Source organism: Rhineura floridana, chromosome 8, assembly GCF_030035675.1.
Source record: "Rhineura floridana isolate rRhiFlo1 chromosome 8, rRhiFlo1.hap2, whole genome shotgun sequence".
NCBI lineage: Eukaryota > Metazoa > Chordata > Lepidosauria > Squamata > Rhineuridae > Rhineura > Rhineura floridana.
This window is the reverse complement of record NC_084487.1, coordinates 35,053,874-35,071,328: the sequence shown is the minus strand read 5'-3', so window position 1 is coordinate 35,071,328 and position 17,455 is coordinate 35,053,874. Positions and strand designations below refer to the sequence as shown.

Genomic DNA, 17,455 nt, shown 5'->3' with positions numbered 1-17,455 from the left:
TGCTTCAGTAACGTGCTTAAGGTCACCTGATAAGAGGCGAGAGTTCAAGCGACTTCCTATTCCATGGCTCAGCCTCTTATGCCACAGTAACTATTGATTTATATGTAATTTAAAAATATTGTGTGGTTTATAACAGCTTTAAATAAATAAATTAAATTAAATATTGCCCTTCCCCTCCCCCCTGCTGTTTCCACAATTAGGGTGATTGGAGAATCATTTTAATGATCATTTCAGTGCTCAATTAAGGGTCAAGTGAGAGCCAGTGTGGTATAGTGGTTAAGGTGCTGGACTACGATCTGGGATACCAGGGTTCGAATCCCCACACAGCCATGAAGCTCACTGGGTGACCTTGGGCCAGTCACTGCCTCTCAGCCTCATGAAAACCCTATTCATAGGGTCACCATAAGTCGGAATCGACTTGTAGGCAGTAATTTACATTACATGGGGAGTCGAATGATATAAAGTTTAATGTTTTTAAAGATTATTTGTTTAAATATGTTTTTAAGGATGTTTTGTTTTAATATATTTTAAAGTCTGTTTTTACTTTGTGTTGCTGTTTTTAGTGCTTTTGTTTGCCACCTACTGGGAGAAAGGGTGGGATATAAATCTAATAAATAATAAATGTGCACAACTGAAGAGACAGATATACACACACAATCAGAAAAAATAACAAGAAAAAAACAAGAAAAAAATGAAAAACACAGAAGAAAAGTTGGCTGTGAGCAGCTAGGTGATGAAGAACAGTACAGCATTCCATTATTTGCTGCTGCTAAAGCAAGCTGTTTGGTCATCCAAATTCCATGGCATGGTGAAAGTATGGCTTTCCAAGCTTACAATAAGATGCCTGGCAACCAATATAAAGCTTTGTGTCCAAGCCTGATGGTCCCTGGGACCCAAACAGCTGGAAAATCACCTGAAGTTTTATGTCTTTTTCAGAAGTAACCAGAGGTATTCAAGACAGGATTTTGACATTTGTTTTTTATTTCCTCCCATATAATAAAGCTGCAAATCCATAACTGATGCACTAGATTTGACCCAGCAGGGGTGCATTGCTAGCAAGCATCCAAAGAATTAATTCCCCTACTTTATCAGACAAACCAGGGTTTAAAAAAGGAATTAAATATAAGGTTGATATATCAAATGGATCCTGAGATGCAAAGTGAATGGGATCCAAGGTAGGAGAAGATGCAATGCTCAATAGATTTGTAGAGAAGAGCAAGCTATCTCCTGCTGTCCTCAGGTTTAACTCAGATATTATTAGAGTTCTTTCCCCACCAGCCCTCCAAATTTCAGAAATAACTAATTTCTCCAAGCAAATCCATGGCTTGGAAAAATGACCTACCAGCCCTCCCTGTCCCAAAAGCCCTTCCCACCAGCCACATGCCAAGACATATTCCTTCTCAGCAATCAGCAGAATGAACTGATGGGACAACTGTGGGAGCACACCTGTGGGAGCAACAGGGAAAAGAGGGAGATTCCCTTCCCATTTGATGTCATGGCAATACAGCAGGGTTAGTAGCCTGCAGGAGAAGTTTGTCATACACCAGCATGGCAAAGAGGCCAGAAGAGAAGAAATAAAGCTTCTTCTCTCTTAATGTGCTGCCACCACAACTTGCTGTGAATGAGAAACAAGGGCTCTTGGAGACTATAGAAGGGTGGGGTGGAAGTGGGAGGGAAGCCAGTAATTCTTCTTCAGCTCAGATTTCAATCCTAGCTGAGGAAGAATTGGAGGGGGATTTAAAAGCTCACCTCTTGTTTGAGGCTGACTTTTACAAACTTCCAAGTTCTTATCTGAGCCTGGCTTAGGAGAACTTTGCCAGCAACTGCATACATTTCCACTGACTATGAAAAAATATACTAGCTGATACTCTGTTCCTAATATCTTGCTCATGATCAAGATAAATAGCACATAACCAATTGTAGGAAGGTGCTTTCACATGGTTAGGTTGGGTATTCTACCTTTCATCTCAAGCACTCAAGCAGGATAGGGGTTATCTCATTTTACCCTCAGAACAACCAAGTGAGTACACTAGGCAGAGAAATAGTGGTTTGTTCAAAGTCAACAGTGAACCTAAAGGTTAAGAGGAGATTTTAGCCCAGTTCAATACTCTATCCACTGTACCTGAAATGACCAACTTCATCCAGGGTGGGGGGAGGAGATTATCCAAGCCAAGTTGTTCCGAAACCAGAGCCTCCACCCTCCCACTGATCACCCAGACTTAGGTGTTTAGCTAGGGAGAGTTCCTTCCACTGAGATGGGTGCCTTTAGAAGGGGCATTACTTTCTAAAGATGATGTCTTACTATTCCATTTTCAGAGGAATATAATATTTTTCTCTCAAATCTATAAAGGAAGCAACCTATTTATATTATTAATTCATTTATTCAAGATGTTCTACTTACCATATTTCCCCATAAAAATAATGTTTCTCATTCCATCAGTGATTAATCCTATTGACGAATCTGGGAAATTAGTGGAAAGTCAGCAATGTAATATGTAGTTACTTATAAGAAATGGGACAATGGTCCTCTGGAAAGTGGGCCCAGGCCAAATTAATGAATACTTGATTCATTCATTCAACAGGCCTTGCATAAATCTAAACACTACCATAGATGTTTTCATTTTCACAAAATGAAATGTATTTTTCCAGCTACCAAAGTCATCTCTGTGTTTAAGTGCTTTGAAAATGAAAACTGCAAGCTGGAGTTAAAGACTTGGCACTGGGCACAAAGAATGATCTAATACATGCTTCCTTGAATAGAAAAAGGAATTTCATAAAAGAACTGGGCAAATTTTGGTTTATCTGATATTCAGTACTCGGCAGTGCCTAAATCCATCCACGATGTCTTTTGAATGTTGGCTTTCTTGTCAACAAAACCATAAAATCCCTAACCATGATGATGAACCTCCTCTAAACATATACACACATCTGTATTTTGATTCTCTGTTCGAACCCATAAAAGTGGCCAATATAAGGGCAACAGTTTCTATGTTGTTGTTCAGGCTGACGTGCTTACTTTTCATCTTTGAGGCTCCTGATTGGGTTGGCACCTGTTCCCAACATCCAGTTGCCTGCTCCAGAAACATGATGGCAGTAGACTTCAGCTTTTGAGAAACAAACAGATCCACTGTGTTTTGTAGTTGTCAGCCATGGCTAACTGGAGATCTTTTGCTACCTGAGACAAAGGACAAGATGATGCCCCCTCCTCATTCCACATGCAGAAGCTATCTAGACTGACAGTTGAATCTTAGTTCAGTATTGGGGATGGGATAGCATCCCCCACTACATTGAAAGTAGCAGGCAAGTGTAAGGGGGGCAGGACATGTTGTGCAGCATACACAGCTCTACCCTCTAACAAAGGGGGATGGTCAAGGAGCTTAGAAAGAACAGCTAGAGGGCTGCCACTGCTGCCCCCAACAACTGCCACCGGAAGCAGTCACTTCACCTTGTTGAATGGTGGGGCCAGCCCTGGGGGTCATATGTACATAGAAACATACAACTGCTTTCAAGTGTTCCTGAACCCATGCTTTGTATAAATAATCTGTACATCTATAGTGCTTGAAACAATGCATGCATTTTTTTTGCTTTTGTGTGTAAAGACTTTCGGGAAGGAAAAAACAGTGGATTTTGTTTATACTGGAATTGATGACCCTTCAAGAACACTGAATCAGTAGGACACTGAGTTTGTCAGCATGTCACAAAAACTGACTGAGCAAGAATTCTAGTAATGAGAGCCACCATTACACACTTCCAGTAGTATGTGGACAGAAAGGTTGTATGGAGGAATTTGAACCTTGCAGAGAAGAAAAACAAAAAGACCAGCATGAAGCTTTGAGGTAGTGTTGGTCATTTTTAGACCCTGGAAATAATGGATTAATAGATGTACTAGGAATATCAATATGAGTACTTGGTGTGGCCAGAATTGATGGGAATATATGTTGTAATGGCAATTTTCTGTGAGAGACAAGTCCCTCTATGTGAATCTAGAATCATAAAACTGGAGTAAACCAAAAAGGTCAGCAGGATCCTCTACAAATTAACTCCACACAACTTAAGCTGCATAATCTTAATTTTCTTTTATTTTTGCCATATTGCCAAGTGGTGTAATGTGACCTGTTTAAGATTGTAATGTTATGTTTATAGTATTGAAATAGTATTGAAATGGTTTTTGTGTTGCTGTGACATTTGTTGTTTTATTACTGCTGTTGTATTATTTTATTATGAAATTGTTTTTGTAATTGTTGTTTGCTTTTGTTGTAAGGCACTTCAAGTACAGGTTTTTTTTGTAAGTTGCTTTGAGTTCCTTTTTGGGAAAAAAGTGACTAATTAATATTATTAACAATATTAATAAATATTATAAATAAATAAATAAATAATCTTGACCACTAGCAAGAGCAAGATGTCTGTTCTGCAACCATGTACATGCAGTACTCCAGATGATTCAAGCACATAAGCCAAGCTACAAGGGAAAGCAAACTTCTCTCCACTTGCCCCCCTGCTCCAACTTCATTAACTGACTTGACATAAAGGGAACTCATTCCTGATTAAAATATTGAGGAGAACCTCAGTCTTCTCAAAATGAAGGATATTATTGTATTGCCATGTAAGTCCATGTCATCTGACATTCTGTCCCTAACTGTGGCAATTCCCAATCTTGTTTTGATAGGAACTACAAAGCTTCCCATAGTTCTTCCTTCCCAACTTAGTGTTCTCTAGATGTTGTTGGTCTATAACTCCCATCAGCCTCAGTCAGCACAGCCAATGATCAGGGATAATTGGAGCTGTAATTCAAAACAAATGAATAGCACCAGCTTGGGAAGGCTGCTGTAGTCCATATTGCAACTGATTCAGTGGGTTGGGTACATCAAGGCAATTGCCTTTAACATGGTCATCTCCTTCCGTGTGTATGATAGTCTACAGATAGGTCTGCTTAACGCACATCAGTCCCATGAGCCAAGCTGCTTGCTTATGGTGACACTTGATAAAAGTGTATCTTAGGCAGTGGATTCTATGCATTGATACATCAGAGCTTTTTAAACTTCGAAACATTCTTAAGTGTGTGTGTGTGTGTGCGCACACACACATTCAGCTATTCATGAGAGAAATAGAACTGTGTTTTTTTCAAATACAAGTTGCAACTAAAGGTTCTTCCAGTCATCTTTCCATAATGGGGGTTACATAACATTTTATCCCTTGATTGAAATACCACTTGCCAGTGGCGTCACTAGCGGGAGTGCGGGGGGGTGCGGACCTCCAGTGCGCACCCTCCCAGGGGCATGGACGAGGTGGCTGGGCTTGCGCGCGCGCACTTGAGGCCAGCCACCCCGTCCATGCACCTGGGAGGGCGCGCGCCAGAGGGGCACCCAGCCGGAGAAGGCCTGGGAACACCAGCGCACCTCCCTTGCCCTGCCAACGCTGCTCCCACGCTCGCCCACCAGCTCTCCCGCCCGCCCACCTCTGTGGAGTTGGAGCAGCCTTGCCGGGCAACGGTGCGGGGCGGGGTGGATCTGGGTGTCACCCCCCTCATAGTGACACCCGGGTGCGGGCCGCATCCTGCGCACCCCAGTAGTGACACTCCTGCCACTTGCATACTAAACTGAATTAATTAAGCTAAACCTACTAGTGTGACAAATATAGCTTACCTGAGTGTAACATCTACAGAGATTTATAAAGCACTTTCCTCATTAGAGGTGCTACAGCATATAAATGCAATTTAAAATAAATTAAAAGTTTACAAAAGTGGGATGGATGCATCTTATGCATCCTTAAAGTGACTAGTGTAAGCTTAGATTCACAGTATTTTTCCCCCAGTGAGAGTTGACAGGTAGAATCACTGTGGTAAGATATTGTGGGAAGAAAGCTGCCTGAAGGTATTCAATAAACTAGGGGGAGCCAGCATGATGCCCTCCAGATGTTGTTGAACTCCAACTTCCATCAGCCACAGCCAGTGTGACCGACAGTTGAGATGACAGTAGTTGTGGTTCAACAACATTTGGAGGGTACCATGTTGGCTAACCCTGCAATAAACTATGGATTTCACAGTCACTTACTCCTTGGATTAGCTGCTCAAATCTATCCCACTTAATTGCTGGCCACAGAGTCTATCTCTTGATGGCCACCTTCCAGCAACCTGGTTTCATTCGATTCTCACCAGCTGTGGCAACAGCAGCAAAAGACAACATCTGAAGGAGGAAAAAGTGAATCCACCCTTATACCCATTCTAGAAGCATTGTTTTTTGTTTCATGAAATTACTACTGCTACTACGGAGATGATGAGCTGAATGGTTTGAACTGGAACTACAGCCAAAGACAACATTTCAGGCAGATAGGTCTTCAAGTACTGTCTTTGTTGCTGAATGCAGTAAGAGGTTTAACAGCTGAAATCCATTTGCCCTTTATTTGACAAGACATGGCAACATCTATCGTATTTTATCACTGTGTTAGATCAAACTGAAATGGAAGCAGGCAGAGAGAACAGAGCTACTTATGCTAGGATCTTTAACCACAGCTTATTGGTGTTGTATATGTTGCCCATGCATTGTTTAGTGTCCTGGATTGGTGCTGTCCTTGCAACCACTTAGAGCTTGAAACAGTATCTTATGTTCTTCCACTGCAGATGTTATCAAGGGGTCAAACACATAATTTATCCCCTTATGGGGCTGTTTCCTGGTTGAGCCTTAGAGATGATTACTGAACTTGTGTCAATATATCTGAATTTTGTAATACTTCTTAAGACCTGCCATGGTTGTTAGCTCCTAGCTTTGTTGCCTTTAATAACTAATAATTGGTTCCATTGAGGCTGTGATTTTGTACAACTTTATATTTTGTACTTTGCTTAATGGTTGGTCGACTGTAATAAACATTTGATTGATTGATAGTGTCATGTTGGCAAAAGTTACTTAAAGAAGCACTTGGCAAGCTCAGCCCCAGTTCTTGGCATGACTGTCCTCCTTCACTTTTTTCTTCTTCATAGAACCTTAAATACCAAGACAGCCTTGACTTGCTTTACTTTCTGGCATATTCCATTATGTAATCGGCCAAAACCTTTGCACATGATCTCCTCTATTTGTCCTGATATTATTAATGGCTTTGTAATATTTGAGCAGGGGTAGCAAAAGTCATTCAGACAATTCATACAGTCAACCAAGACCACACAGTCTCTTAATTAAAACCTTTTGCTCAAAATGTTGAAGAATATAAGCCTGGATAGCGTGGGCTTCACTGAGTATGAAGTGCATAAGGTACACCTGATTGTGTCCTATCTCTGGGCCTTTTTCACACATTATAATGTTTATATTACAAGGTTTTTTTAAATGCTCATCTAAAATCGTGAACCGTGAACATTTGAAAATAAATGTATCGTACAGAGATACTCATCAGAGAGATCATATGAATCTCCTTGCACATTCATGTGGTGGCATATCTGACTTTGTTGCCATTTTACCAGGCTTCTAGGCTTCATAACACGTCTGTGGCTGGGACTGCAAGTGGGGATGTGCCATAATTGTGCCCAATTCAGATTTGGCACCAAATTTTGCCTTAATTCACTTTCTCTCAATTGTAGATAATTTGATTTTAATGTAGCGAATTTCCATTGCTGTTTTTGAAAAGACTTTGATATTGATATTTGAAGAAAAAATTATCAATATTTTGTTTTGAAATATTGGTATTTCCTCCAAATTATAAATATTTTTAAAATGTTTAAAAATATTTAAAATATTTTTTAAAATTAAAAAATATTTAAAAGTATTAATATTTTTTCAGAGCAAAAAAATCCCAGATTAGTAAAAGCACCAGCACCAGCCAACAGATCCCATCCCTAACTGCATGTCCATAGTATCGACAATGGCTCCTCTGTGGGGTTTATTTATTATTTATATCCTACCTTTCCTCCAAGGCGTTCAAGGTGGCCTACATGGTTGTCTTCCCTCTCCATTTGATCCTCACAAGGTTTAATGAAGAATAGAGATAATGGAACAGGAAATAGCTGTTTATGGCATGATTTAAACTGACAAAATGTTAAGGGTGATCTTGAGATTGAGAAAGATCAAGGAGTAGTGTAATAATTTTGTTGTTATTATATGCTTTCAAGTCAATTACGACTTATGGCGACCCTATGAATCTTTTTTGGATATATTCGTAGGGTTTTCATGGTAAGAGGTATTCAGATGTGGTTTACCATTGCCTTCCTCTAAGTCTACGGCACCCGGTATTTCCAGGCAGTCTTCCATCCAAGTACTAACCAGGCCTGATCCTGCTTAGCTTCCGAGATCAGATGAGATTGGGCGTGTTCGGGGTAGTATGACCATAGGCAGTGTAATAATACGTGACTTCAATTAGGCACATAGATCAGGCACATCTGTGTTCCAGTCATAACAAAGGCATGAAATTTCTAGATACTCTAAATGATTATGCCCTAGAACAGTTGCTCATGGAACCGACCAGAGGCATGGAGACCCTGGATTTAATCTTAAGTGGCATCCAAGACCTGGTGTAAGATGTGTGTTGTTGAACAAACTGAGAACAGGGATCACAGTGCTAAAAAATGCATTATATGTATAAATGGACAATTGAGAAGAAAATCCAACACAGTCACATTTGACATCAAATAAAGAGGAAACTTCCCCCCAAATGAGGGAACTGGTAAAAAGAAAGTTCTAAGCCAAAGTTAAGAGGGTCAGAGCTCTCCCAAATGCTTGAGAGTTGTTTAAAACCACAATATTAGAAGCCCAGCTAGAATGTACTGTAGCTCAAAAAAGGTATCAACAGGGCCAAGATAATACCAGTGTGGTTAACAAATCAAAGAATCTATTAGAGGCAAGAAGGCTTACTTTAGAAAATGGAAGTCTTGTCCATGTGAGGAGAACAAAAAGTAGCACAAACTTTGGCAAAAGACATGCAAGCAGACCTAGCTGGCCCAGCTGCACTGGCTACCAATATGTTTCCGGGCCAGATTCAAAGTGTTGGTTCTTACCTATAAAGCCCTTAATGGCATTGGACCGCAATACCTGGTGGAACGCCTCTTCCACTATGTACCTGCCCGTTCACTGCGCTTGACGTCGAAGGCCCTTCTCCAGGTTCCAACGCATACGGAGGCCCGGAGAGTAATAACTAGAGCTAGGGCCTTCTCAGTGGTGGCCCCCGAGTTATGGAACGCCTTCCCTGACGAGATACGCCTGGTGCCTTCTTTGTTATCTCTTCGGTGCCAGGTAAAGACCTACCTCTTTGCCCAGGCATTTTAAAATTTAAATTTTAAATTTTAAATTTAAATTTAAATTGTTTTTGTCTTAATTTTGTCTATATTTTCTTTATAGCGTACTGTTCTCATGTTTACTTGTATTTTAATCTGTTTTTACCTTTTGTACACCGCCCTGAGAGCTTGTTGCTATAGGGCGGTTTAGAAATGTAATAAAATAAAATAAATAAAAATAAAAATAAAATGCTTAAAAAGATTTTGAGGAGCACATTCCTAAAACCCTAAAGACCAACTACAAAAGTCTTTTAAATACATTAGTAGCAATGTAGGAGGTGGCTGGACCTTTGGGGCCCTTCCAGACTGGAGCTTTATTGTGAGTGTATTCTGCAACATGTTCTTGACACAATAATACTGCATTGGTGGGGTATTTATTCTGCTTTAGTTTGTTCTGCAATGCTTCCCCAATGCTACCAGATTATTGCTGTCCGGAGGGGCTACACTGCAACAAAAACAGGACAAAAACAAACCAGAACATTTGTGGTTATAAAAAGTTGTGGGATTTCAGCAGGACATTATGGGATATGCACTGGCTGGAAATGAAACACTGTGGCAGTCACAAAACTCTTGCAGGTGCAAACAGTATTGAAAGCCAGATTGCACAATAAAAAGGATGTCTAGAGGGGCCCTTTGATGGCAAGGCAATCAAAGGTGTGCTAAAGGAGGATAAGGAGATTTCAGAGAAGCTGAATGAATTATTTTCATCTGTCTTCACAAGGGAATATATAGGGCAGATCCCTGTGCCTGAACTAACTTTTACAGGATGAGAGTCTGAGGAACTGAGGTGAATAATGGCGACAAGAGATGAAGTTCTAGGCTTTATTGACCAAATAAAAAAATAACAAATCACTGGGCCCAGATGGTATCTACCTAAGAGTTCTCAAAGAACTCAAATGTGAAATTGCTGATCTTCTGACAAAAATATATAACTTGCCCCTCAGATCAGCCTGCAAACCTGAGAACTAGAAAAGCGTCCAATTTCACACCATTTTTAAAAAAAAGGAATTGGGGGGGATCCTGGAAATTACAGGTTGGTTAGCTCAGTGTCTGTTCTGGGAAAACTGGTGGAAAGCATTGTTAAAGACAGAACTGCCAAGTACATAGAAGGAAAGGTCTTGCTGAAGCAGAACGAGCATGACTTCTGCAAGAGTAAGTTCTGTCTTTGAGAATGTCAACAAGCACATAAGATAGAGGTGATGGTATAGACTTTCAAAAAGGTTTTGACAAAGTACCTCACCAAAGACTCATCCTCAGTAAGCTTAGCAGTAATGGAATAAGAGGAGAGGTATTCTTATGGATGAGTAACTGGCTGAGAAACAGGAAGCAGAGAGAAGCAACAAACGGATACTTCACCTAATGGAGCCATGCAGAAATTGGAGTCCCCCAAGAATCGTTTTTGGGACCTGTACTTCTTAACTTGTTTGTAAATGATCTAGAGTTAAGGGTTTCAAGATGGTATCAAATTGCGTAGGGTGATTAAAACAAAAAGAGATTGTGAGGAGCTCCAGAAGGATCTCTCCAAACTCGGTGAATGGGCAGTAAAATAGCAAATGCAATTCAATGTAAGCAAGTGTGAATTGCACATTGGGGCAACCCCCTCTAATTTCCTATATGCACTCATGGGGGCTGAACTGGTGGTGATTGACCTGGAACAAGACTTTGGGGTTGTAGTGGATAGCTAGATGAAGATGTTGACCCAAGTGTGCAGCAGCTGTATCATAATGCCTTTATACAAATCTATGGTGCAGCCGTACTTGGAATACTGTGTACAGTTCTGATTGCCTCACCTCAGAAAAGATATTGTACAGCTGGAAAAGACAAGGGTGATCAAAATGATCAAGGGAATTGAGTGACTCCCATATGAGGAAAGGTTACAACATGTAGGGCTTTTTAGTTTAGGAAAAGGGCAAGTAATGGGGACATAAGATAGAGGTGTATAACATTATGCATGGTGAGGAGAAAGTGGATAGATGTTTTTCTTCCTCTCATAATATCAGACTTGTGCTCATCTGATGAAGCAGGTGATTCAAGACAGACAAAAAGAAGTACTTTTCATGCGGTATGTAATTAATATATGGAACTCACTGCCACAAGGTTTGGTGATGGCCAATAGCTTCGATGGCTTTTAAAGGGGGATAGACAGATACATGGAGAATAGGGCTATTAGTGGCTAATAGGTCCAGAGACAGTATGCCCCAAAATATCAGCTGCAGAAGATGACTGTTCATGTACTGCCCTGCTTATGGACCTAAGCCTTCCAGAGTTTGGTTGTCCATTGGGGAAATGGGATGCTGTAGATATGCTGTTGGCTTGATTCATTAAGGCTTTTCTTATGTCCTAATGATCTCCCTGCAAACCTCTTTTTCTTTTCTGGCTCTCAGCAGACCCACAACACAAGCATCTCATACTCAGCAGGCTGTGCCTCCCCCCAGCTGCAAGCTATTTCATAGAAGCTAATTCCCTTCACCCTAATTGAGGAGGCATCGATGTTCCCGTTACTCCTCGGTTCTTTTGTTATATCTCTCCTGGACAGGCTTCAAGCATTATTTGAGGACATTCTCACATATGCATATCATGCATAAAGGACCCATTAGGATGGTCCGCCCCAGGCGCTTGATGGATCCTGATGGATTCCTGAATGCGCTTGGGGACTTTATGGAGCCTGAAGATGGGCATTCAGTCGAGACCCTGGTGGAGGAGTGGAATAAGGCGATCACCAGGGCATTAGACCGGGTGGCTCTGAAATGCCCTCTCCCCCTGAATAGAGCTCAGAAAGCACCGTGGTATACTCCACGGTTGCAAACTCTGAGGTGGGAGGTGAGACGGCTAGAGCGCCGGTGGTGGAAATCTCACTCTGATGACGATCGGACATGGGTTAGAGCGGCTGCAGCAGCCCACCATGTGGCATAAGGGCAGCAAAGAAGGATTTTTATGCTGCCTCTATTGCGTCCACAGAGTGCTGTCCCAGGAGGCTGTTCCAAGTGGTCCGAAGCCTGGTTGGTCCAGCTGCTTTGGAACCTATGGAACATTCTAAGACCTCCTGTGATGAGTTTGAAAGCACTTTGCAGATAAAATCAATCGTCTGAAGAGTGCGATTCTGCATGCTATGGATACAGTGAGCGAGCCAGAGTCAGCCAATGGTTCTCCGGTGGTGTGGGATCGGTTCCAGCTTCTTCCTTCTGATGAAGTGGACAAGGTGCTTGCAACCTTAAAGCCAACCACCTGCTTTCTCGACCCTTGCCCATCGTGGCTCATTATGAGCTGCAAGGACAGTCTGGGCGAGGGGATCATGGCGGTAGTAAATGTGTCCTTGGAAGAGGGCGTAATGCCATCAGCCCTCAAGGAGGCAATAATAAAACCAATTTTAAAGAAGCCCTCCTTGGATCCCCAACATTTGAACAACTTTCACCCAATCTCAAACTTACCATTCTTGGGCAAGGCAGTTGAGCGGGTGGTGGCGAAGCAGTTGCAAGCACAATTGGAGGAAACGGATTATCTGGATCCATTTCAGTCGGGTTTCAGGCCTGGACATGGGACTGAAACAGCCTTGGTCGCCTTGGTGGATGATATGAGGAGAGCGTTGGATAGGGGTGAGTGCACCTTCCTCGTCCTCCTGGACCTCTCAGCGGCTTTTGATACCGTTGACCACCGTATCCTTCTAGATTGCCTGGAGGGGTTAGGCATAGGGGGCACTGTATTGCAGTGGTTCCGTTCCTTCCTTTCTGATAGGCACCAAAGAGTAGCATTGGGGGATGAGGTTTCGGACCCTTGGCCTCTCACTTGTGGGGTGCCACAGGGTTCCATCCTCTCCCCGATGCTATTTAACATCTATATAAAGCCGCTGGGGACTATCATCAGGAGATTTGGGCTGCAGTGTCACCAATATGCGGATGACACGCAGCTCTATCTCTCATTTAAATCTTCACCGAGGTTGGCTGTAGAAACCCTATCCAAGTGCCTGGAATCGGTGAGTGGCTGGATGGGAAGGAATAAGCTGAAGCTGAACCCTGACAAAACCGAGGTACTGTTCGTGGGAGACAAGGGAAGGTTAGGGGATTTGGACTGGTGCTTAATGGGGTACAATTGCCCCTGAAAGACCAGGTCCGTAGCCTCGGGGTCATTCTTGACTCCCAAATGTCCATGGAAGCTCAGGTTTCGGCTATGAGACGGGCAGCGCTGTATCAACACCATCTGATACGGAGACTACGCCCCTACCTTCCCAATCATCTGCTCCCATTGGTGGTACATGCCCTGGTCTCCTCTCACCTAGACTACTGTAATGCGCTCTACGTGGGGCTACCCTTGAAAACGGTCTGGAAGCTGCAACTGGTACAGAACGCGGCGGCGCTCCTGATTAAAGGCAGCCGCCGGTGAGATCATATCACTCCAGTGCTAAAAGAGTTGCACTGGTTACCAGTTGCTTACCGGGCCCAATTCAAGGTGTTGGTTTTGACCTTTAAATCCCTATACAGTTTTGGCCCAGTCTATCTAAAGGAGCACCTCCAGCATCATCAGCTATGCCGCCCAACAAGATCAGCCTTGAAAGACCTCTCCATCCCATCAGTCAAAACAGCCAAACTGGTGAGGACTAGAGAGAGGGGTTTTTCAGTTGTGGCCCCCACCCTGTGGAACTCCCTCCCAAATGATCTCCGCCATGCCCCTTCCATGATGAGTTTCTGCCAGGCCTTGAAGACCTGGCTCTTCAGGCAGGCTTTTGGGGTGGGCTAGATTTTATCTTCATTGTTTTTAGATTTTTAATGTCTAGGTATTATATGCCTATTTTGTACGTCGCCCAGAGTGGCTGGACAGCCAGCCAGATGGGCGACTAATAAATTCAATAAATAAATAAATAAATGCAAAGGAGATTTACTGTTTCCCATTATCCTGTCATTTATTCTTTTCACATCAAAGCTTCCTTGTTTTATTTAATTTTTTTGTGATGGGGCAGCTGTGTTCACTACTTCAGTCCCTGAAGGTTAATGGAAAGCTGATTGTTACATTTATATTATTATCAATTTAGCACAGTCGAAATTATTACCCTCTCAAAACCCCTTTAAATCAAGTTGTAGCATCTCACTTCTGCATCTCTTAAATTGCTGAATTATGATTCAACATGCTCCATAGAAGAGCTTGATTCTCTCCCTCCCCCCCTTTACGTATTTCAAGTTTTATGTTTCTTTCCATTAAAGTTTCCAACCTTTCTTAGACATATTTAGTTTGGCAAAAAGAATATTGGTGACTCATGGAAAAGACTTGAGAATGAGCTACTGGAAATGTATCTAATTTCTCTTTGTGTAATTTAGGAGCAGGCAATGGATAAGTGGGTAGAATCGCAAAGTAACAAGTGGTTGCTTTTTTCAGCCTCCAACACTACTTACATTTGGTGGCCCAAATGTAGCTTTTCAAAAATCTCTAGGCCAATGCTCATTTTCTCCACATCAGATTGCATATAATCTGTATGGTTTTTAAACCTCACAGTTTTAAAGCAGCCTTCTCCAACCTGGTGCCCTCCAGATGTTTTCAACTACATCTTCCATCAGCCCAAGCCAACTAGGCAAGCACTGCTTATGTTGCATAAAGCTGCTCAAAACCTGTATTTGGTTCTGTTTACAGTTATTTCTGGCATTGTCCTGCTACATCACTGAATGCGAAGAATGGCTGTTCATATGCTTTGGAAGTCAGCGCTAATGTCTTTATTTTATATTTATTTTATATTCTATTCTTTCTAGCATGGCAAGTTCTTATGCGCATTAGATTCAGAGTTTGGCTAAACTTAGAGCCCTGCAGTTTGATCCAGATCAACACACTGAACAATAAGTTCAGACATTATTGTAGGTACTTCCTGGCTCATTTCATCCATACAACATTTTCAGAAACATAACAAACTGCCTCATACAAAGTTGGGCCTCTGGTCTTGATCTAGCTCAGCACTGATTGGCAGCAACTAAGGGTGGGGTAGAAATTCGATTCAGTATATGCATTGAAAGCCAAATTTATTACATTCACACTTTCCAAAACAATATGAGAACCAAAACAAAGCCATCCTGTGAAATTCACATGTATCTGAAATTTGCGATGCACTTCTCTAGCCAATGTTTACAAAAATGCATAAAAATGAATACATTGGTGAAAATAACATACAAAAATGCATTAGATTAGGAGACATTGCTTGCAACGGTGTACTTTAGTCTAAACTGCATACGGAAATGTGTTTATTAGAAATTCACACTGATGCTAAAGAATTTTCATGAGGATTTTTTAAAAAAAAAACAAATTGCTGCAGAAATGTGGAGAATGAATTTAAGATTGGAAAAATGAGAAACTGAGAGGACCAAAACTGACAGATCCATCCATACCTCAGCAGCAAGTGTTCAGTATTTCAGACAGGAGTCTTTCCCAACCCCATCTAGAGATGCCAGGGACTGGATTTAGGGATTAGTATAACTCTGAGCCATTCCGCAGCTCAGAATATCACTCTGCGTAGCTCAGTTATAAAGATACAAGAATCTGTATATACTGTATATATGGATACATAGATGGAATAGATTTGGGTAGATTCACACACACACACACTTTTAAATATATATATAAATGTGCACCTTACCCTCCAAAGATCTTAAAATGGCCAATGTAGGGCGCCCAAATGGGAGGGGGTGGTTCTAAAATGAATGAAAAATAACATAAATGAGCTGTCCTTCAGTTATAGAAACTAATGGGAATTTAAACCATGCATTTCAAATGAAAAAGAAAATCCGTCTGCTTCTTATTGGTTTTATTTGTTTCCCCTTTGAATTAGATCCCTGCCTGGAAAAGCCTGTATGGACCATAGAAAGGAAAGGGGGGGAGGGACCACAGTTACGCCCAGGATGGGGAGCCTGTGGTCCTCCAGATGTTGTTGGGCTCTAACTCCTATCAGCTCCCCCCCCCAGCCAGCATGGCCAATAGCCAGGGATGATGGCAGTTCAACAACATCTGGAGGGCCGCAGGTTCCCCATCCCTGTTTTATGTGGGAAATGCTCACTTAAGGTTTCCATCATGCTACTGCTATGGGAGCAGGCAGTGCTAGCATAGAACTGCATACACATTTAAAGCACATTGTTTCCACCAAAGAATCCTGTACTTTGTCCACAATGGTAGGAATTGTAAACTACAGTTCCCAGGATTCTTTGGGGGCAGCCAATACTGTTAATGAGGTATAACTGTGCTTTCAATGTATAGTATGGAAGTGACACTGCATGCAAGAAACTCCAAGGCTTGTCCCTTGCTTTTCAGGCAATTGGCCCCAAAGCCTCTCCCTACAACACCAGGTTGGGGAGAGAGATCTTGTCTGTCACTCAGCAAACACTATCAGGATTGAGCTGTAAATGCATTGTCTCTAGGAATGGTTGAGAATTCAGATTTAGCATGAGTTTTCAGGATATGCATATTCTCTGTCTTTGTGGACTGATCCTGTTCGGTCCAAACTTCAGCAGCTTTTCCCCAACACCAGATTTCCCCCCCTCAATGTACTGTTCTTTTATTGATTTTACTCGCAGCACAGCAGCACAGCTCTCTCTCTCTCGCTCGCTCTTGCTCTCTGCCACCCTCCTACACTTGAATAATTCAAGTTCCAAGTGGGGAGGAAGCAAGCTAAGCCTATAACAGCCTATTATAGCAGAGAAGAAGGAGGCAATAAATTCACCTTACTTTCAAAATATCACTTTCCTTCAATTTATTGGTATTTTCCTTTCAAATTATTGATATTAATATTAATATTTTTGGGAGGAAAACAATCAGATCAGTAAAAGCAACAGATACAAAGATCAAACTTTAATTGATACCACCTGTTAGGGTGAGGGAATGCTTTTGAAGTGGCACCAGCCAATGGATCCCATCCCTGGTTGTCTCAGTTCTGTTTGGCATATCAATGGACAGGTATTTATTTATGTTCATTTCTAAGCTGCCTTTCAGGGTATATTTCCCTCACCAGGTAGTTTACAAAAATAAATTTAAAACACATAAAACATCAGGAATATGTTTTTGTCAAGGGTGCTATACCTTTGTCTAAAGCAGCTGGGAAACCCTGTGATCTTCCATCTGCTTTTGGACTCCAAGTCACCATTAGTTTCCACCAGCATGGCCAGTGGTCAGCCATGCAGACTGGTGGCTCCAATGTCAGTGGGGCAGTGAGTCCATTCTGGGTTTTAGTTTGAACTTTCAAGG

The 17,455-nt window shown here is 41.9% G+C and overlaps 1 protein-coding gene and 1 pseudogene across 3 annotated transcripts in view; one reads left to right on the top strand and one right to left on the bottom strand.

Moving 5' to 3' along the window:
• Nucleotides 1–17,455, top strand: part of IGF1 (insulin like growth factor 1) — a 130,687-nt gene that overhangs the window by 40,794 nt on the left and 72,438 nt on the right. The window lies entirely within an intron of this gene.
• LOC133363443 (5S ribosomal RNA) lies at nucleotides 8,195–8,313 on the bottom strand (annotated as a pseudogene).